At 47.1% G+C, this 21,578-nt stretch overlaps 1 protein-coding gene across 1 annotated transcript in view; it reads right to left on the bottom strand.

The window, feature by feature from the left end:
• The window catches only part of KIAA1671 (KIAA1671 ortholog), a 202,217-nt gene that overhangs the window by 143,821 nt on the left and 36,818 nt on the right, over nucleotides 1–21,578 (bottom strand).

Here is a 21,578-nt window from a genome sequence, read left to right as displayed (position 1 = left end):
AAAGACTTTTGATCTGCACCTCTCTTAACCAGAACGGTGTCTCTTTTATCTGTAATCTCCTTCCTATCTTGGGCTTCCTCTCAAGTTTCCATTTAAAATGCCAGGCAAATGCCTGGGGTATAAATATGGTTGCAAGAATGAATCCATGAATGAATCCATCAATCAACGAACAAAGGGGGAAAAAAGAGTTTTTAAACCCTCAACGCAGATGCTAAATAATATTCTCAAGTCTTTCCCAAACCTAGAAATCCATGATTCTCTGATTTTCTTCTCACCTCTTGTAAAAATACAAGGAAATGGGTTGAAATATAGACTTTAAAACCTTACTTGAAATGCATCACATATGCTATGCTTAATTTAAGAGATGTTAGTCTCTCCCAAAACATTTCAGAAGCCCACTCACACAGAGGACAGATGCTGTTTTTTCTTGGGATGGCCTCGCTCATTCCTTTGAAATATATTAGCACGATGGCCAGACCCAGGTAAACAAGAGTTCCCTGGAGAAATCGGGGACACCGCGTATGAGCCATGTCTGGTTTTATCTACGAATCCTCATGGAGGTCGGCATGGGGGGTGGATGGGGAGCCAGGCCGAGCTGGGAGGCCAGGAGGCTGCGATGGACCAGGAGGCAGAGGATGCGGGAGTGGCGGTGGAGGTAGTGAAGGGTGTACCTCTAATGTCGCTGAAAATGCCAAGTCCACAGGCTCCATCTCCCTGAACTGATGTGCCAGGCTTGAAAATCCCATTTCCTGCCATTTCAGGTACAGAAAACCATGTTCCTGGGAACTGAGTCACTGAGACCGAGCGTCGCTGCCAGTAGACAGGAGCGTTCAAGAGCATCCATTCCTCCATCCTTCCGACCTTCCTTCTACAGATCCAGCTCCGAGCTGGATGCTGAGGGCATGGCCACAAAGCGCATAGGCTCCCCAGGGAATCCGAGAGAAACTCACGGGGACAAGGCAGGAGAGGCGCTTCCATTCAGAACCCAATAGTTTGGCAGCTTCTCTCTCAGATTCAGAGGCGTTGATTCATTCTAACAGCTGTTGCCGGTCTTTCATAATTACACCCCTGAGTCCGATCTGGGAGCCTCACAGTCATTCCACGCAGCCGTCTCTGGGTGCCGTTTCCTGGGAATGCCACCATCTGGTGGGGGGTGAGGCAGTCCTGACACCTTCCAGCATCTTCCGGGATGTGACCGGGCTCCCGGACCGGCAAATCCATCCTGAGTAGCTCACCGTGCGAAGGGCCAAGTGCACACCCAGGGCGTCCCCACCCCCCAGAAGAGCAGGGCTGCAGTAAATGCATGAGCTTAGTCCACCCACAGGCCCTGGATAGAGTGGGCCTAGGGTCTAATGTGGCTGGAGAACAGGCATCTGCTCCTCTCCATCCCCCTGGCTGCATCCCTAGCTCATTCACTCATTCATCCATTCCAATACACAATTACTGAGCACCCACCATGTATCAGGCTCTGGGGACACAGCAGTGTACAAGACATGTAGAAAGTCCTATTCCCATGGAGCGGACGATCATGAAGATGGGAACAGACAAAAAGCAACATAAATAAGCAAGACACGGAGTTCCCATCGTGGCGCAGTGGTTAACGAATCCGACTAGGAACCATGAGGTTGCGGGTTCGGTCCCTGCCCTTGCTCAGTGGGTTAACGATCCGGCGTTGCCATGAGCTGTGGTGTAGGTTGCAGACACGGCTCGGATCCCGAGTTGCTGTGGCTCTGGCGTAGGCCGGTGGCTACAGCTCCAACTGGACCCCTAGCCTGGGAACCTCCATATGCCGCGGGAGCGGCCCAAAGAAATAGCAAAAGACAAAAAAAAAAAAAAAAAAAAAAAAAAAAGCAAGACACATAGAATGTTAGGTGAGTGACTTTCCCTGCTAGTGCCCCCTCCCATCTGTTCTAGCCATAGCCAGAGTGATTCTCCAATAAGCAGGGGTCACCATGTCACCCCCATGCTCAAAGCCCACCTGGGTCTCCCAGCGCCTTCTGAATAAGATTAAACTCCTTCCCTGAGGCCTGGCAGGATCTGGATCCTCTTCATCTCTCCAGCTTTAGTCTCATGATTGACCATCTGCCCTTCCATCTGTCTGTCTGTCTGTCTCTCACACTCACTCACATATTTACTTTAGCACATGAATAGGTCACAAGATGGGCTATGCTTGTCCTCGCCTTCACGCCTCTACACTGCCATTTTCTACCGCCTGGCTAATCTCTACGCATTGCCCAATTCTTGGCTCCAAGCAGCTACTTCCTCCAGGAAGCCTTCCCAGATGCCCCACGGCAGGTTCAGGTGCCTCCTCTCTGCTCTGATGTCTAACTCCCAGAGCATCTCTCTAGCCCAGCACTCATCCTACATGGGGTGACTGCCTCTGTTTCCTGCATAAACTGGGAGCTCCTGGCCAGGAGGATCCTCGGTCTGCTTCACAGCTATATCCCCAGGATCTGATGCCGTGCTGGACATAAAGTCAGTATGCAAAAAAATACCTCAAGGGAGGGCATCCCTGAGAGAATAAATTAATAATCTCCAGGGCAGGCATGGGTGTGGAAAACCTGACATGCACATCTACTCCCAGGGACAATGTACGTTATGAAAGCAGTTTGGCAATATTAACTTTCAACTAATATTTTTTGAGACCCCATCAAGACTCAGGCACTGGGAGTTCCTGTTGAGGTGCAGCGGAAACAAATCTCATTAGGAACCATGAGGTTGCGGGTTCGATCTCTGGCCTCATGCAATGGGTTAAGGATCCAGAGTTGCTGTGAGCTATGGTCTAGGTCACAGACGGGGCTCGGATCCTGAATTGCTGTGGCTATGGTGTAGGCCAGCAGCTATAGCTCTGATTCAACCCCTAGCCCGGGAACTTCCATATGATATGGGTGCGGCCCTAAAAAGCCACAAAAAAAAAAAGACTCAGGCACTGTACAAAGTGACTTGGTGCACCTTCTGCCTTCTGCATTTTATATTCTCAACAACCTTGTGCTTTTCAAATTATCACCACCATTCTACACATGAGGAAAATGAGCCACATCGCATGCTATGGAGGGGCAAATCTTCTGACTGTGACTCAAGTGTCCCCCCGCCCCATATACTTCATTCTCAAAACATTCATTTATTTTTGACTCAGTAATCCTACTTCTGAAAATGCATCCTACACAAGAGAAAACCATATACGCAAGATGTCCTCTACAGTGCTATCCATCCAAGTACAGCAATAACACACCCTGGATTTAGGGTGATAACCTTATGTGGAATACAAACAAACAAACAAACAGAATTCATGAGCCATTTGAAATGTCACAAGAGTTGCAACGTCAGCGGGTAGACCAGATCTCCAGTTCCCAGGCTGCTCAGAATGGCAGGAAAATACTTTCACACCAAATGGCCTGAGTTTGTGATCACAAAAAACTGTTGCCATGATTATGATGGTAAAAACCTAGAAATAATCCCAATTCTTCGCAAAAGGTGAAAGCATCTCAGCCGCTTGTAAGGCGCTCTCGTGCATCCCTTGAAAGTGAGGGTTTGCGGGGTCGGGTCGGGGGGCCAGTTTGTGCAGGAAAGTGGAAAAAGCTAATAAGGACCTTGTTGGAGGGAAGGGTGGCAGATGGGCTAGCTATCTTTTTGTACACATGGTCAAGGTCTGGAAGAAAAAAAGGACAGATGAAAAAAAATAGTGTCAGGGTCCTGGGGTGGAATTGTTTTTATTTTTATTTTATTATTATTATTGTTTGCTTTTTAAGGCTGCACCCTAAAAAGCAGCATATGGAGGTTCCCAGGCTAGGAACTGAATCAGAGCCATAGCTGCTGGCCTATACCACAGCCACAGTAACGCAGGATCCGAGCCGCGTCAGTGACCTACACCACAGCTCACGGCAACACCAGATCCTTAACCCACTGAGTGAGGCCAGGGATTGAACCCACTCATGGATGCTAGTCAGATTCTTTAACTGCTGAGCCATGACAGGAACTCCAGAAACTGTTTTTGAATTTGAAATTTCCTTTTTTTTTTTTTTTCATTTTACAACGGTACCTGTGGCATATAGAAGTTTCTGGGCTAGGGGTCAAATCGGAGCTGTAGCTGCTGGCCTACGCTACAGCCACAGAAACGCCAGATCCAAGCCATGTCTGCGACCTACACCACAGCTTGTGGCAATGCTGGATCCTTAACCCACTGACCGAGGCCAGGGATCGAACCCACAACCTCATGGACACTCTGTTGGGTTCTTAACCCGCTAAGCCACTCCAAAATCCCTTTTCATTTTGAGATTCTTTTCTGTTACCATGAATGTTGTCTGTGCCAACAGATTTCTTTCTGGGCCACAATACCGGAAGTTTCCCCCTGAGCTAAGCTCTTCCCATCAGTTCAAAATGTAGAACTTCCGACCCACTTTCGGAGCTTTCAAAAGCTGAGAATAATACTTATCCAAAGATAAGTATTACTTATGAAGTACATACCGGGTGCCAGCAGCTGTGCACAGTAGTTTACAAGGATGACCTCATTTCAACAATACAGAGAAGCCTATCTTATACATGAAGCCCATATTACAGATGAGGAAACAGAAGCTGGAGGAGTAAATGGACCTGCCCATGGGCGGAGGGAGTTACCCTGGTTCACCCTCCCTCCGCATAAGACTTCTTCCAAAGTCAACACGGGCTTAACTAGAACAAGAGCTTTTTATGAGGTTCAAATGTAAAGGATGCTCCACAGCCACTAGAATGGCTGTCATCCAAAAAACAGAAACAAGTGTTAGTGAGAATGTGGAAAAACCAGAGCCCTTATGCACCGTTGGTGGGAATACAGAATGGTGTTATTGCCCAGGAAAACAGTAGGGCAGGTCCTCAGAAATTCAAAGCAGACTTACCACATGATCCAGCAACCCCAATCCTAGGTATATATATATTCCAAAGAACTCAGAGCAGGGACTCGAACAGGTACTTGCACACCGATGTCCAAAGCAACGTTGTTCACAATCGTCAAAAGGTGGACGCGACTCAAATGTCTATCAGTGGACGAAGGGATAAACCAAATGTGGTCCATCCATACAACAGAATATTTCTCAGTCTCAAAAGAAGGGGAATTCTGGCACATACAACACGGATGAACCTTGAAGACATCATGCTCAGCGAAATACACAAAAGGACAAATGCTATATGATGCCACCTATATGAGGTTTCTAGAGTAGTCAGATTAAGAGACAGAAGTAGAATGGTGGTTGCCAGGGGCTGAAGGGTGGAAGGAATGGGCTTTATTGTTTAATGAGGACAGAGTTTCAGTGGGAGATGATACAAAAAATTCTGGAGATGGACGTTGGCGAGGGTTGAATCACAATGGGAACATAGTTAATGCTGAACGACACACTTCAAGATGATAGAGAGTTCCCTGGTGGCTCAGCAGGTTAAAGATCCAGTTTTGTTACTGTGGTGGCTTGGGTTGCTGCTGTGGAGCAGCTCTGGTCCTTGGCCTGGGAATTTCCACATGCCATGGGTGCGGCCAAAATAAATAAAGATGATACATTTTGTGCTGTGCAGATTTTACCAGAATTAAAAAGGGGGGGGGACAAGAAACTAAAAACAAATATATAAAGGAAACCTAATGCTTAAGCTCTCATTACCATGTGACTCAGCTCATGGGGACTCATGTCCTTTAGGCAAATCTCCATGAAAAGCTCTCATGGTCCACATGGGCCTCTGCCCCCCATCCCCACCAGGAATGCAGTGGGAAGCAAAGGAGACCCCATTCCTGATTACGATGGACAACACAGTCTAGTAGAGGAGGAAGAAATTAAATATCATAAAAATCAGGGGAAGGGGGGTACCCTGAGGGGGGCAGAAAGTAAGGCTCTAAAAGCCCAAGTCAGTTCGGGCAAGAAATGCTGCAAAATTGGGTTGTGATGATCACTGTACAACTATAAATGTAATAAAATTCATTGAGTAATTTTTAAAAAGGGAAAAAAAGAAAGCCCAAAGTAGGATTAGTCAGGGATGCCTTCCTGGAAGAGGTGACATCTCATCTGAGACTGGTAGGAGTCTGCAAGCAGAGGAGGAGGCTGGAGCCAGGAGAGAAGACGGCATGTGCAAAGGCCCAATGGTTTGGGAAAAACACAGTCATAGGGGATGAGCCTGTTCATTTACCCTCCTTGGGGCAGTGCAGGGCTATCTTGGTAAAAAGTCTGAGAGACACAGCTTTCTAAAACCTGTGCGCTTTTGCTAACATGAGTCAGAGTCGTACTGGACAGTTCCAAACACTGGTCCAAGAGGCACAACTGGGTGATTTTAGTCAAGGTGATCACAGATCCTGGTTTCCCCTAGGTTTGGATGATATGTTATTCCACCATCCTACTAAAAAAAAAAAAAAAAAAAAAAAAATGTGGTATAAATCACACAATGTGAAATTCAGCATTTCAACCCTTTCAAAGTGTGCAAGCCGTGGCATTTAGTATATTCACACCACTGTACCCCTGTCACTGCCATCTAGCTCCAAAACATTTTCATCACCCCAAAGGAAACCCCATGCCCTTTACGTCGTCACTCCCCACTCCCCTGTCCCAGGCTCTGGCAACAACTGCTCTGCTTTCTGTCTCTCTGGAGTGGCCATTTCTGGATATTTCAGAGAAATGGAATCAGCCAGTATGTCTCTCACCCTAGTTTTGGCCTCGGTTCCTCCACCAACTTGCAAAAGCCCCTTGCCAGTTTCTGCAGTTCTGATTTGGCGCATCCCCAGGACTTATCAGGTCTGCGTTATGAAATTTTTCTCTTCCGTGGCTCATCCCTGTGGAGCCCAACTTTCTGGATTCTGAGATGCATGTTCCATGTCCCCTGGTTCCCCAAGATTCTTGCTGAACAAGCTGGTGCTCAATAAAGGATTGTTGCAGAACTCAATCAAATTCTCATTCCCCGTTGACAGAGTAGTGAGAGAGCTAGGTTTCCTACTGAGTGTGTGTGATTTCTGTTAGAACTACCTTAACAAGTGTAGCTTTGAATTCTGTGTCAATTTCAAGCTGTCATGCATTAGAGTTCAGCACGGCTCACCTTCCAGACTCTGGAATCCAGAGGAACAGCTGGAGGGGGCTTTTCCCCAGCTGGACCCAGACTACCAGATATGGGGAGGACACATTCACAGCCGCAGAAAGGGTTTTGTGGTTTACAGAAAGGATCTGGGAAATGCCGGCTTCAACAGTGGTGAACTAATGTCCTTCTGGCAAGACTTAGGAGCCTTTGGTGAGCCAAATGACTTTTAGATACACCAAAGCATAATCCAAACTGCTTCACCCCCATACCCCCGTCCAGGTGCAACTGCTGATCTGGAGAAAGAATGGTACAAGTGACTTTTATGCCTTTATTTAAACATCCGCCTTTTCAACTTTCATTGGCTCGTTCCTTCCTCCTATTTGTGCTATTTTTGGCCCGGCCACAGCAATCACTGAAACCATTAATCAAGCAGCTTTTTTGGTTTGTTTGTTTTTCACTGGATCAAGGATGGGCAAACTACAGTCTGTGAGCCACAGGCAGCCCACTGCCTGTTCTTGTAAATAAAGTTTTATTGGGACACAGACACACCCCCTCATTTACATGTTAACCTGTGGCTTCATCCAAGGTATGGAGACAGGACTGAGTGGGTGCCATGGAGGGCAAATGTCCCAGAAAGCCTAAAATATTTACACTCTGGCCCTTTACAGAAAGCACTGCTCTAGACAGTAGAGAATTCAGTCCCCTGAAAGACTGGACTTCCCCAAGGATGTGACATTCCCTCTTTAAAATAGCCAGAGATCTCACGCTTTTCTGGCAGAGACCTACCTCTTTACTAGAGCTCTTCAGGCTCTCTGTGATAATGACAGAAAAATCCAAAACTACAGATGCACAAAATATTTTGTTTTGTTTTGTTTTGCTTTGCTTTTTAGGGCCGCACCTGCAGCATAAGGAAATTCCCAGGTTAGGGGTCAAATCGGAGCTGAGCTGCTGGGCCTATGCCACAGCCACAACAATGCCAGATCTAAGCCGCATCTGCGACCTATACCACACACAGCTCACGGCAACACCGGATCCTTAACCCACAGAGTGAGGCCAGGGATCAAACCTGCATCCTCATGGATACTAGTCAGGTTCCTTACCACTGAGCCACAACGGAAACTCCTCAGATGCACAAAATGTTTTTAGTAATCCTAAACCCAACCATCCAGAGCCAACAGCCATTATCAGCATTTTGATGTCCATCAATCTAGCCCTTTCCAGTAATAAATGGAACCAAGGAGTTCCCTCGTGGCTCAGTGGGTTAAGGATTCGGTGTTGTCACTGCTGTGGCTGTGGTTACAATTGAGGCTCAGGTTCCATCCCTGGGCCAGGAACTTGTACATGCTGCAGGCGTGGCCAAAAAAATTTAAAAATTAAATAAAATGGAATCGGGTCATATGTACTATTGACCAACTTGTTTTTGGTATTGTTGCTGCTGTTTAATTTCAAAATATGTCATAAACACCTTTCACATCAATAGCTGCATGACATTTACAGCTGCTTCTCCTGCTTGGGGTACTCCATGACATGGAAATCTCATCAGAAGATAACCTACCCCCCACTACTGTATCCTTAGGGGGCTTCAGTTGATGACTATTAAAACCAACACTGCAGAGTTCCCGTCATGGCGCAGCGGAAACGAATCTGGGTAGGAACCATGGGGTTGCAGGTTCAACCCCTGGACTTGCTCAGTGGGTTAAGGATCCAGTGTTGCCAAGAACTGTGGTGTAGGTCACATACACGGCTCGGATCTGGCATCGCTGTGGCTGTGGAGGGGGCTGGCAGCTACAGCTCTGACTAGACCCCTAGCCTGGGAAGCTCCAAAAAAACAAAAAACAAACAAACAAAAAACACCACAAAAACACTGCAACGAACACACACACATGCAATGACTTTCTAAGATAAATTCTGCCTAGGTGTGGGCTGGCTGGTTCAAAGGGTGTACACCTTTTTATTTTAGAGCTTTTGATTTATGCAGGATGGACCTTCACACCTAAGGGAGACTCATTCCCTGCTGGCTTAATCCCAAACTTAGGAGGCCAGAGTTCTTAACCTCTGCCCTGGGGCAGAGCCAATAAAGATGTCTAATGAGCAGTAAAGCAGGGCCCCTGGCTGGCTGTGTGCTCACTGGGAGCTTTACTGGTTCTCCTTTATGGCCAGACTATGGCTCACTTGAGTGTAAAGTTTGCAAGGGCAATTAGAATGACTCCCAGGGAGAGGTGCGTCTGGGCCCAGCCCAGGGGCTGTGTCCGGCCTGGCGGTGGAAAGGGGAGCAGGAAGGAAGCCCCACCCCGGAAATGATGTTCACAGCAAAGGAAACTCAAACCTCAGAGCTCAGTTCACTGTGACGCACATGGCACAATACTGGACTCAGGAAAATGTGACCCCAATATGCTGTCTCTGTGGGGACCCTGAGAGGTGCATATTGCATTTCAGAAAAAGAAAGAAATAATAACACCCTCCGAATACAAGTTGATTTCTGGAGGAACTGGCTGATTTTGGCCCCAGAGCTGCCTTATGCTCCAACACAAACCCTGAGAAGGGCTGCTCATGTTGCTCTCCAGCTCCAAAATAAATGGCATCCACCTTCTATTACCTTGAGCAAGGTATTCAAGACCCCCACCCGCATCCCTCGCCAAAACTAACTAACCTGGTCTAGACCACAGGTCCTGCCTGCACTCCCAGATTCCCCAAGCGATCCCATGACCTGAGTATCTTTTTCATTTATTTCTTCTCCACGGAGAGTGCTTTACCCATAGCACAATCTCCATTTGCCCAAATTCCACCCATCTTTTTGGAACAGTTTAAAGGACACCTCTTCCAGGAAGCCCACGCTGATTTCCTAAGCCAAAGTGACTTCCAATCTTCCTTGGTGATTTACTTGATCATCATGCCTTGTATCAAAGATAAGCCTAAGGGTCTCCTGCTTGCAGGATTTACAGATTCCCTCCCCAGCCCACCCAGGACATAGACACTTCCGCCTCTGGGTTCCCTTCCCTGCATCTTCTTGATGCCTGGCACAGAGAAGGCATCAAGGAGAGTGCTGGTTCCCCAGAGGTGGGAGGTAGCCCATGGGACATAAGATGGTCTTTGGTGACACTTAGGATGTTTTGATATCTGAGCACAGCATGAAACTTCTGTGAATGACATTCGGTGAAAATTGTTTCCTTTCTGATTCCCAAGGGCGCCTCCCCCTAAAGCCCCTGAGACCATCTCCGCTTGGTGCCACCATGGCTTCAACACCTACAGAATCCGATAATCTTCCAGTTGAAGAAAGAGGAAATAGCCCCAGGATCAGACCATCAGCTGCAGCAGTAGATTTTATAATCAAGTTTTAGGAGTTCCCTGGTGATCTGCAGTGAGGATTCGGCGCTTTCACTGCTGTGGCCTGGGTTCAATCCCTGATCTGGGAACTGAGAATCCATATCAAGTGGCTGCATGCCATGGCCAAAAAAAAAAAAAAAAAAAAAAAAAAAATTTCTAAATAGAGTAAAATTTTATTTTCTTTGTATTTAATTTTACTGTTATTTTCCATTTAAGACAAGAGACGCTGCTTTGCAAGTTATAACAGAGATTTATGTAAAGGTTCTTTGCAAATTTTGTTTAACTTTCAGAAACGTGAATAGTTTAAAAATAATGATGCAGGGGTTATGTGGAAATGGCAAAGGGCATGAGACTGGAATTCACCAGTAAACTGGAAAACACATGGCACTGGAGTCAAAAACAGGCAGATGCAGCTTGTGGTGCTCCCTCCTTATCTTCCTGCCCGGATCAAAGATGTGATGCCTGGAGCCAAGGCAACCATATTGGGACTAAGGGATCACAAGTGATACTTTAGGGCTAATGGCATGGGAAAAGACCTTGATGACACAGCTGAACCACTGCACTAACTGAACGGTTCTCTGGATTTTTACTGTTGTTATTGTTATGAAAAAAAATAACAAGGTACTGTTTAAGCCATCATTAGCTAAGGTTTCTGTTATATGAAGGCAAAAGCATTCCTAACAGACACAGGGAGTTTGGCACAAACGGTTAAGTGGATAAATGTCTTCTAAGTAAACACAGTAAAGGTAGTGCTTTTAACGAACCACTTTACCTTTGAAAGCTCACTTTCTTCATGGGCAAACTAAGTTCAATGGTACCTACCTCAAAGGATTCTGAGGATTAAAGGAGGTGGTGCATGTAAAACACCCATGTATACTTGGAACATAGTAGCTTTCTGCAAAAGGACAATAAAAGCATGAGCAACTAAATAAACCTACAGAACATGAAGGCTGATGGAAGGGTTGCAGGTTGGTGGTACTTTTTTTTTTTTTGATAGATTTAAAGGAGTAGCTCTCTGATGAGGGAATTTGGGAGAGACAGTGATTCAGGGGACTCCATCCTTAACCTCAAACTGTACCCCAATTGCACAAGTGGATAGAGGGGAAGAAAGCACAATCAATCAGCTAAAGGCTTGCCTATGACCCAATACCAGCCTGTCATCTACACAAGCCCTGATTAAAATCAGGGGGAAGTGCCAAAGAATGTAGACACCAAAGAGCAGCCCCCCAAAACCAGGTGCAAGAAAAGCCTGAAAGGATGGTCAAGCCTGAACTGGCATCCCAAGGATCTAAAAAGTCTTGGGTCCATCCTTGGCTGCTGCACCCACCCCACCCCACCCCCCTACCAGCCCAGCCCACCTGGGTGCCGCCCATGGCAATAAACCTGCAGTGCTGGCTGACGCACCCTCTCCTGGTTTTCCCAGGAGGATAACTGTGTTTCCCACACCCTTCAGGCCACCAGCTTCCCAGAACCCCTGTAAACCTGTCAGGGCCTGGTGCTTCCAGCCTCGGGGCATGACAGACAGGCCCTGCTCCTGGCACAGAACCCGGGCCTCCTTGGAGCTGAAGAAATGTTCTTAGCCCGGCTGCCGAAAAGAGAACCTAGTGGACCAACCCAAGTTTCTTCAATTACTTTGTCCTCCAAACTATTAAGTGCTGCGCTCTGGCAAGCCTTGGTATTAATAGTTACCATCATGAGATCAGTAACACTAATTGAGCACTGAATTTGTGCCAAACATTAAATGAATTTCCCCACTTAATCCACCCTCTGAGGTGGGACATGTGATGAGGTCCACTTGATGGATGAGGACCACGAGGCCAAGGGAGGTTTAGCGATTTGCCCACGGGGCAGAGCCAGGATTTGAACTCAGGCAGCCTCATTCCCAATCCCACTTTGTTAATCCCTGTGGCGTCAATAGTTACTGGGTTAAGTGCTACCCTCGGGCTGGGTGCCGTGCCAAGGGCTCTCTACCTGTGTAATTTCTGTTAATCTCTCCATTGACCTTTTGGGGCTGATGGTGCGGAAAGTTCTAGCTGGCAGCGCTGTGCAATCCCAATACACAGATGTGTAAACAGAGGCTCCGAGAGAGAGGGGGTCACAAAGGTGGGAAGGGACAAGCTGCCACTCAGTCTCCGGATCTTCTAGCTTCATCCTCAGGCTTCTCAACAGGAATTACCCACCCACTTGAAGAGTCATGAACTTTAGTTTTAGCATTGCCGAGAAAAGTTTATTTTAACCTTGCTGTCCCTCTGCCTTAAAAGCAGGGAGAGGCTAGGTAGGCAGAGCTGAGCCTCGGTTAATGAAAGGTTCTGCTTCACAGAGGTTGCAGCCACTCATTACGGGCACAGAGCACTTGTGATTTAAACTGAGGGATGCCACGTGTCCAAGTGATCACCAGTGTCCCTTTGACCCCCAAATCCATCATCTTTATCAGCTGGCATAGAGCACTAAGGAAGCCTCTATCTAGGGGGCCAGAATTACACCATCAATACATGAGGCTAAAACAGTGCAATTTTGAAGGTAACATTTGCCACTTATAAGGATACAAATGCCTCCCTGAGGGATATACAAGTCACTTATAAGCACAATCAAATCTTCTACACTTTTAGCTAGAGATAGTTACAAACAGCTTCAGGAGAAAAAAAATACAATTAAAAATGTTTTACTCCTGGGCATATATGCAGAGAAAACTCTAATTCAAAAAGAAAAAAACCAAAAAGATACACGCACCCCAATGTTCATTGCAACACTATTTACAATAGTCGAGACATGGAAATCACCTAAGTGTCCATCAACAGATGAATGGATAAAGAAGATGTGGAACATATATACACAATGGAATATTACTCAGCCATAAAAAAGAAACAATGCCATTTGCAGCAACATAGACAGATCTCGAGATTATCACACTAAGCGAAGTAAATCAGACGGAGAAAAACAAATAGGACATCACTCATATGTGGAATCTAAAAAAAAGATACAAATTAACTTATTTACAATCAGAAACAGACTCACTGAGACAGAAAACAAACTTATGGTTACCCAAGGGGAAAAGGGGAGAGGGATAAATTAGGAGTTTGGGATTAACAGACACGCACTACTACATATAAAATAGATAAACAACAAGACCTACTGTATGGCAAAGGGAACTATACACAATATCTTGTATCTATAATGGAGAAGGATGTAAAAAAGAATATATGTATATACACATCTACACATAAATATATATATGTGTGCATGTATATATATCTCAATCACTCTGCCTATACCTGAAACTAACACAAAAGTGTAAATCAACTATATTTCAACAATTTTTTTAAAAAACTGGAGAAATAAGAAAAAACATAATACTAATTTTGTAAAGATTTCAATTCATTCCCTGGGGGTGGTGGCAGGAAAATGGGTGAACTGAGGAATAGAGATGGGAGGGAGATTTCTCACCATCTGCATTTTGGTAACTTTGCATCTTGAGCCTTGTGAATGAATTACCTGGCCAAATAAATAAGTAAAAGTTAATTATAAAATGTCTAGGTACGCTATGGACCACACAGACCCCATATCTTGTCACTGACAGAGACACATGGGTGATATATAAATGCGACTACATGGCTGCTTAGACAAAGTAGTGGAAGAATAGACTAACACTAAGCGGGGGAGATGATCCGCCAGGGGATTTTAATCCTCTTTTTGCTTAGTTATAATTTATTTATTTATTTATTTTTGTCTTTTCAGGGCCACACCTGAGGCATATGGAGGTTCCCAGGCTAGGGGTCAAATCCGAGCCATAGCCACTGACCTACACCACAGCCACAGCAATGCAGCCACAGCAACGCGGGTATCCACGCCGCATCTTCAACCTACACCACAGCTCACGGCAATGCTGGATTCTTAACCCACTGAGCAAGGCCAGGGATCGAACCCATGTCCCAGTGGTTACTAGTTGGGTTTGTTACCGCTGAACCGTGACAGAAACTCCTAGTTATAATTTCTAAATGTTATAAAGTGCTAATAACAACAAGAACAATTTTGATTTATTGAACGCGTAGCCAATTTTCATGTGAAACACTTTACGGGCAAAACTCATTTCTTCCAGCAACCTCTGTGGCTGGGAGTGTTTCACTCCCACTTTACAGATGAGGAAACTGAGGCTCGGAGACACCAAGAGACCATGAAGGCCCCCTGCCCCCAGGTCTGGATTCCTTCACTGTCCTGACTTCTAATCTAATGAATGTGCTTGTAGTAGGAAAAAAAAAAAAGAAAGAAACATTTTTAAAATGCTAAATAATCAAAAGCATGAAATAAAACAGAGTAAATTTCTTTTTATTTTATTTTTCCCCTCTTTTTTTTTCTTTCCTTTTTTGGCCACCCTGCGGCATATGGAGTTCCTGGGCCAGGGACCAGATCTGAGCCATAGCTGTGACCTAAGCCACAGCTGCAGCAACACCGGATACCTAACCTACCCCGCTGGGCTGGAGATCAAACCTGGCTCCCAGCACTCCCAGAACACCACCCATCCCACTGTGCCATAGCTAGAACTCCTATTTCACTTTTTTAATTTGTTCTTTTAATTACAGTTGATTTACACTGCTGTGTCAATTTCTGCTGCACAGCAAAGTGACCCAGTCATACATATATATAACATATACACTTCTCTTCTTATGTTATCTTTTGTCACGATCGGATATAGTTCCTTGTGCTATGCAGTAGGTAGGGTCTCATTGCTTATCCATTTTAAATGTAACAGATCACATCTATTAACCCCAAACGCCCGCCTATCTCACTCCCTCCTCCTCCCCTTCGGCAACCACAAGCCTGTTCTCTATGGAAACAGACTAAGGTTCGGAATATAATATGAATGCCAGAGCACCCAAGCCTCTGGAGAAGACTGCAGCAGATATGCCCAGTGTCTGCCCTACACCTGAAGGACTCACCCTGGGATGCAGAAGGCCACCTCCTGAAGGCGCCCGAGATCCTCGGGCTGAGGCCTTGGTTTCTGGCCATGAGAGCACTCAGCCAGCATGTAGCACGGGCCAGAAGGGCCAGTGGCTCAGTGTCCCACAGGCAGCCCTCCACTGTAGACAGATGGTAACTGGCCTATCAATCTCCCAGCTCCCTTCCTTTCTGGGGAAAACTCTGAGGTGGACTGTCTTTTTTTTTTTGGCTGCACCCACAGCTTGCAAAATTTCCCAGTCCAGGGATCGAACTTGTGCCACAGCAGTGACAATGTCAGATCTTTTAACCACTAGGAGAGGTGGCCTGTCTTAATGACACACCCTTGTGTTAGCTCCTCGTCTCTCCTGTCTCACTTCCATGCTCACCCAACAGTGCTTCCTATGAGTGCTTCCAGTGGATAAAGCAATAAAGCTTCTAGAAGACAATGTGGGATAAACTGATCTTAAATAAAATGAAGTTAAACTTCGGTGCATCAGAAGATACCATGAAAAGAATAAAAAGGCTAGACATAGACTGGGATAAAATATTATAGATACAGATGACGGAGTATATAGTACTTCATCTATATTAGGTTTATACATATAATTTACATTATATAAAATATTATATCAGAGTTCCCATTGTGGCTCAGTGGTAATGAACCTAATACCCATGAGGATGAGGGTTTGATCCTTGGCTTTGCTCATTGGGTTAAGGATCCGTCATGGTCATGAGCTATGGTGAAGGTTGCAGATGTGGTTCGGATCCTATGTTGCTGTGGCTGTGGCGTAGGCCAGCAGCTCCGGTCGGACCCCTAGCCTGGGAACTTCCATATGCAATACGTTTGGCCCTAGAAAGCAAAAAAAAAAAATTATATCACATATTTGCATGTGCACATGTATACACACACACACACACACATACATACATACTTCACAAAGGACTCTATCCAGAAAACCAATACAAAAAAGACAACCTGGCTTGTTTTGTTTCTTTAAGGACAAAAGACTTGATGGGCACTTCACACACACGCAGAAAACAAATCTCCAGATGATCAAAAACCACTTCACTGGTCATGAAGAACACACAAATAAAAATATCACAATGATACAACCTAGCACCTCCTGACAGGACATCCACCACAGCAACCAAAACGACAGAAACTGACGTCAGCAAGTGTTGATAAGCACAGGGAAGTGGAACTGGTTTTACCCTTGCACAAGCACTTTGGAAAACTGTTTGGTTGCACCTAATCAAGCTGACCTGACCTATGACCCAGCAGGTCCACTTCTAAGTGTTTATCCAACAGAAATGAGTGCTCAGGTCCAGACGTGTACACGAAGGTTCACAGCAGCCTCATCCGTAATGGCCAAAACTGTGAAACCAGCTAAGGGTCCATCCACAGTAGCCTGGATAAAGCGCAGCATACTCATAGGGTGGAATATGATACAACCAGGAAAAAGGGTAAACTACTGCAACATGCAGACACGTGGATAAATTCATAGACATCATGGTGAACAAAACAAGCAGGACCCAAAAGTACACATACATTAAAACTAATCTTACATGAACTTCAGGAAATAGGCAAAGCTACTCAATGGTGATAGAAGGCAGGTCGGTTTGGGGAGTATTGACTAGGAGGAGTATAATGAAGCTTTCTTGGCTCCTAGAAATGTTCTGTATCATGATATGCACGGTTCACAAGCAAACCTGTGTATAGTTTTCACTGAAGATTTGTGTACTTCACTGTAAGTTATGCTGAAGAAAACAAAATTTCAAACTTCCAGTGGCTACAGGTGCTTGGGAAATGAAGTCACGCCCCTCACCACAGCCCCACCCCTCATCACAGCCATGCCCACCCCAGGACGTCATTTCTCACCAAATCCCCCGAACCTTACTTTTCTCCTGGCTCCACTCCTCCTCAGGATCCCAATTTGCTTTGACCTGAAGGGAGTAAGGATCTGTAAGAATTCCACCAGAGGATGGGAAAGAGACCGCCAGGGAAATGCCAGTCATTTCTCGCTTTCCTGCATGATGTCCGCTCCCACAGGCGCCCCCAAAGCAACAGCTCCCTGACAGGCCGCTTCTTTCTCCAGGAAGCATTCCCAGATCCCTGTCCTCACCCCAGGTAGGCTTTGGTTTCCACAACTCTCTGCTTCTTTGTGACACTGATCCTACTTTTTTAAGCCTGTCCCCTGGACTGTCTGGCCCTCTAAGGGCTGAGAGCCTCCCTGTCCTGTTCCCCACCTTTTCACCAGAGCCTAGCAGGTCGCCCAGCACATAGTAGGTACACAGAAACATCTGCTGAAACAAATGAATGTCTGCAGGAGAAAATGAGTCATTTGATGGAGACTGCGAATGGGAGGAGGCCAAAAGTGATTCTATGCAACCCGCTCCCGGCACAGAAGGTGAAATTTGGGCCCTGAGCGTGTTAAGTGACTTGCCTAAGGTCGCACAGCCAGTTAGGGACAAGTGGAGCACAGAACCACCGGAAGACGCTGTTGCACTCTCCTCCCGGCAGATCCCATTTCCTAGTGCTGCACCCTCCCTGCAGCTGTTTTGAGGGTGGTCTGCTCACAGGGCACAGGTACAAACTTTCCCAGGAGAGCTGTTCTCCCAGAGGCTGGCCCAGGACCTCCAGCCCTCCCTGCAAATCCCCTACAAACCAGGACTCCACAGCCAACGACTAACACAAAGCCACTTACCCTTGCCTCAGGGCAGGATCCATCCTGGGGCTTCAGAGGGCCCCCCTCCTCCGTCTTTCCTGCTTCCCAACTCTAAACACTGTATAAACAGGGACCTCTAGTTTTGAGTCCATCTGTATCTCCCTGACACCAAACACAGAGTCTGGCACATAGTGGGTCAATCAATCTTTTGAATGGGAGTTCTTGTTGTGGGTCAATAGGTTAAGAACCCAACTAGTACCCCTGGCCTCGCTCAGTGGGTTAAGAACCCAGTGTTGCCATGAGCTGTGGTGAAGTGGCAGATGCCGCTCAGATCCCGAGTTGCTGTGGCTGTGGTGTAGGCCCGCAGCTGCAGCTCCTATTCGACCCCTAGCCTGGGAACCTCCATATGCTGTGAGTGCAGCCTTAACAAGAAAAACAAAAAGAAAAGAAAAAAAATATTTTGAATGAATTGGTAAAAGAGCAACTTCAAAACATTCAGCCAGCACATCCACTGGTACCTCCCATCGTCTTGGTCGCTGGTGGGTTGCAGACCATTTCACAACGGGGATGTCTCACCTTCGCGTCACGACACCCTCAGGGAGAATGGGTGTTCTGAGCAGGTCTATCTCTTGTGAGTCAGTGATTCTAGGAAAAGAAGGGTGTCTTAGGTTGAGCCACCCCAAAAGCAGAGCCAGAGTCAAGTGAGGGCAAGTGGTTTAATTGGGTGGTGGTGCACCGTTAGAGTTTGCTAATGATCAGGATACTTATTTCTGGGGGCAGCTGGCGAGTAAGTGTGCTGGGAGTCTTGGAGAGACTACAGAACACCTCACTAAATTTTCCCACCGGCGTAGGAAGTTGTCCACCAGTGCCAAGGGGATGGGGGTGGGGCCCTGACAGCAGTGCCACAGCAGGCAGGCTCTTCCCCTGGTGGCTGGTGTGCCCCGTGTGGTGAGCTCTGGTGGGGAGCTGTCAGCACCAGCAGGCAGAGGGTGACGGAGGCTCCCGTGAACCAGAGCGTGAGCTCAGAGGCTGACCAGGGAGAGGTTGGTTACTGTGCCCGAGATCTGGAGCTGTTTGCACATAGTTGCTTCTTTGGGCATAAAGGGACCTCTGAGCCCGAAGACCTTTAATCCTCACAAAAGCACACGAAGTAACTACCTCTGATTCCATTTTACACTGGAGGAAGCCAAGGCTCAGAGAGGTGGAGCGACTCGCCTGAGGTCGCACAGCAGGCGGGGGCAAGATCGGATTGGATGCCCAACTGGTTGACTCTGGTAGCCCTCACTCTGCAAGGTCACACAGAGGCACACAGACAGGGCAATAAGGACAGGGGCTCCTGGCCACCACCCCTGCAAGTTGTTCCCCAAGCTCTGAGCTCTTCAGAACTGCTGATTACAACAGGCAAAATTAGAGTCTGGACCAACTGAGAGCAGGTGGTTTTTATCCGAATTTAGGAGATGGTGTTTTCTCTCACTAGCTTGGGGAGGTTGCCTTCAGGGGAGGGGCTTGAAATGACTCACCAGAGAGCTGACCCATGCCTGCCAGGTGGCTTATCTCAGAGTTGGTGGTTGGGCAGGACGGCTCGGGGCAGCCCCCCTCCCCCCACAGGGATATTTCAGAGCTTCTTTACTGGTAGCTGGAAAGCAAGAAGGTTTGGATGGGGTCTTTCTGCTTTTTTTTTTTTTTTTTTTTTTTTTGCTTTTTAGGTCCGCACCCGAGGCATATGGAAGTTCCCAGGCTAGGGGTCAAATTGGAGCTACAGATGCCAGCCCATACCACAGCCACAGCAATGCTAGTTCCCAGATGCATCTGCAACCTACACTGCAGCTCACAGCAATGCTGGATCCTTAACCCACTGAGCCACAACAGGAACTCCTATTCAAAAGATTGTACCAGTCCCTGTGTCTGGCGATGGGGAGATACTGATGTACTCAAAACTTGAGATCCCTATTTATACAGATTTGGAGCTGGGGAGTAGGAGGGGCAGGGAATGGATAAGCCAACATGCCAGGACAAAGATAGCAGCAGGTGATGGGGCCAGTGGCGGGAGGGGCAGTGAAGGGAATGAGGTCTGTAATGTGAATCACGGTTGAACCCCACAGATCAGGTGATCAAGGAAGGCTTCCTGGAGGAGGTGATATTTCAGCTGCATGACCAAACGTATCAGAGGAAGCCAGCCAAGGGAAGATCATGGGGTCTAGAGTCAGAAAAGAGCTCAGGGCATTGAAGAAACAGAAATTGCTCCTAACCTGGATGGAGCAGGGTGGCAAAAAGTGGCAAGGGCTGAATCTGGATGGGATGCGCAAAACCAAAGCCACATATGTGAATGCATTTTGTGCTCTCCCAGAATCACCTTCCTCTCCCGCCTCCCTGGCATTCTGATAAGCTTCCCTGAGTGGGAGAGGGTGGAGTTACTGCCTACTTGCCAGGAGCCTCCCTGAGTCCCCTGCTCCCAGGGGAGAGCATCTCACATGTCAGCATCCTCCATCCTGTACATCCAGGTGAGAAGTGCTGGCTTCAAGGCAGGTAGGAGGAGAGAGAGGCAGAGCTGCTTTGAGCTCGGCACCTGGCGAGTGAGCATCTGCATCAGGTAAGCTTTGGGTAGAGCAGCTCACAGCACCTGCACTTGAACTCAGATCCTGCCTTTGTGAGCTTGGTCACCTTTCTCATCTTCCTTAGCCTCTGTTTCCTCACCTGTCAAATGGGTTTATAATCCTTTCTACTTCCAAGGGTAGCTGAGACACTTCCTAAGGATGTAAAAGCTCTGGGCGTGGCTTATTTATTGATTCTGTGCTGACTGGTCCCCTACTATGTGCCAGGCACTGTACTGGGAACCAGGATACAGATGTGAACAAGACAGGCCCAGCCTGCGGGTGGCAGGGGAGACATATAATGCTCACACAAGTCAGTAATTACAAAGACAAGATTTTACAAGCACACAGTAGGTGTGGTCCCTTCATCAGAGACCTGGACATGAGCATCCTTAAAAGATCCAGCTCTTGGGGGGCCAGTCTCAGCTCCAGAAGGGTCCAAGCCCTATTCCTACCCCCCTGGCAACATCTCTAAACCCCAGAGACAACCTCTCAGGAGATCAGTTGCAGACGTGGTCAGTTGTGTCAAGGGCGGTGTCCACTAGCACAGGCATGAATCACGTCCTGCCCGCTCAGAAGAGGTGGGGGAGGGGCCCCCAGACCCATGTTCGCAAACACTGATGAGGTGGGGCCGTGCCGAGCGTGTAAGGAGGGGATGGGAGAAAATGAGCCTGCGCAGGACAACCCCCCCATGCTGATGGAAATAACACCTCCAACCAGAAAACAAGCATTCACTCCACGCTTACTACGCTGGTCCGCAGCTATAATACAAACCGGAACAGAGATTATCTCCTCGATGCCTCCCAATTACCCCATGACTCCACGTATTATTATTTTTCCAACTTGAGAAGGGAGGAAACTGAGGTTTAAGGAGATTAACTGCCTAGTCCAAGGGCATTCATTTCAGCAATCTCCGCAGCCCAAAAGACTGAACCCTTCTGCTGGCTTGGCAGGAATGAAGCCAGGGGACAATCTTAAAAATACAGAGGGGGTGGGTCCCCAAAGCTGGTCTAAGTGACAGTTGCTGCCTGGGCCAGGTCTCCAG

The sequence above is a fragment of the Sus scrofa genome, chromosome 14 (genome assembly GCF_000003025.6).
Source record: "Sus scrofa isolate TJ Tabasco breed Duroc chromosome 14, Sscrofa11.1, whole genome shotgun sequence".
NCBI lineage: Eukaryota > Metazoa > Chordata > Mammalia > Artiodactyla > Suidae > Sus > Sus scrofa.
The sequence above is the reverse complement of the archived record's forward strand: the minus strand, read 5'-3'. Positions and strand labels throughout refer to the sequence as shown.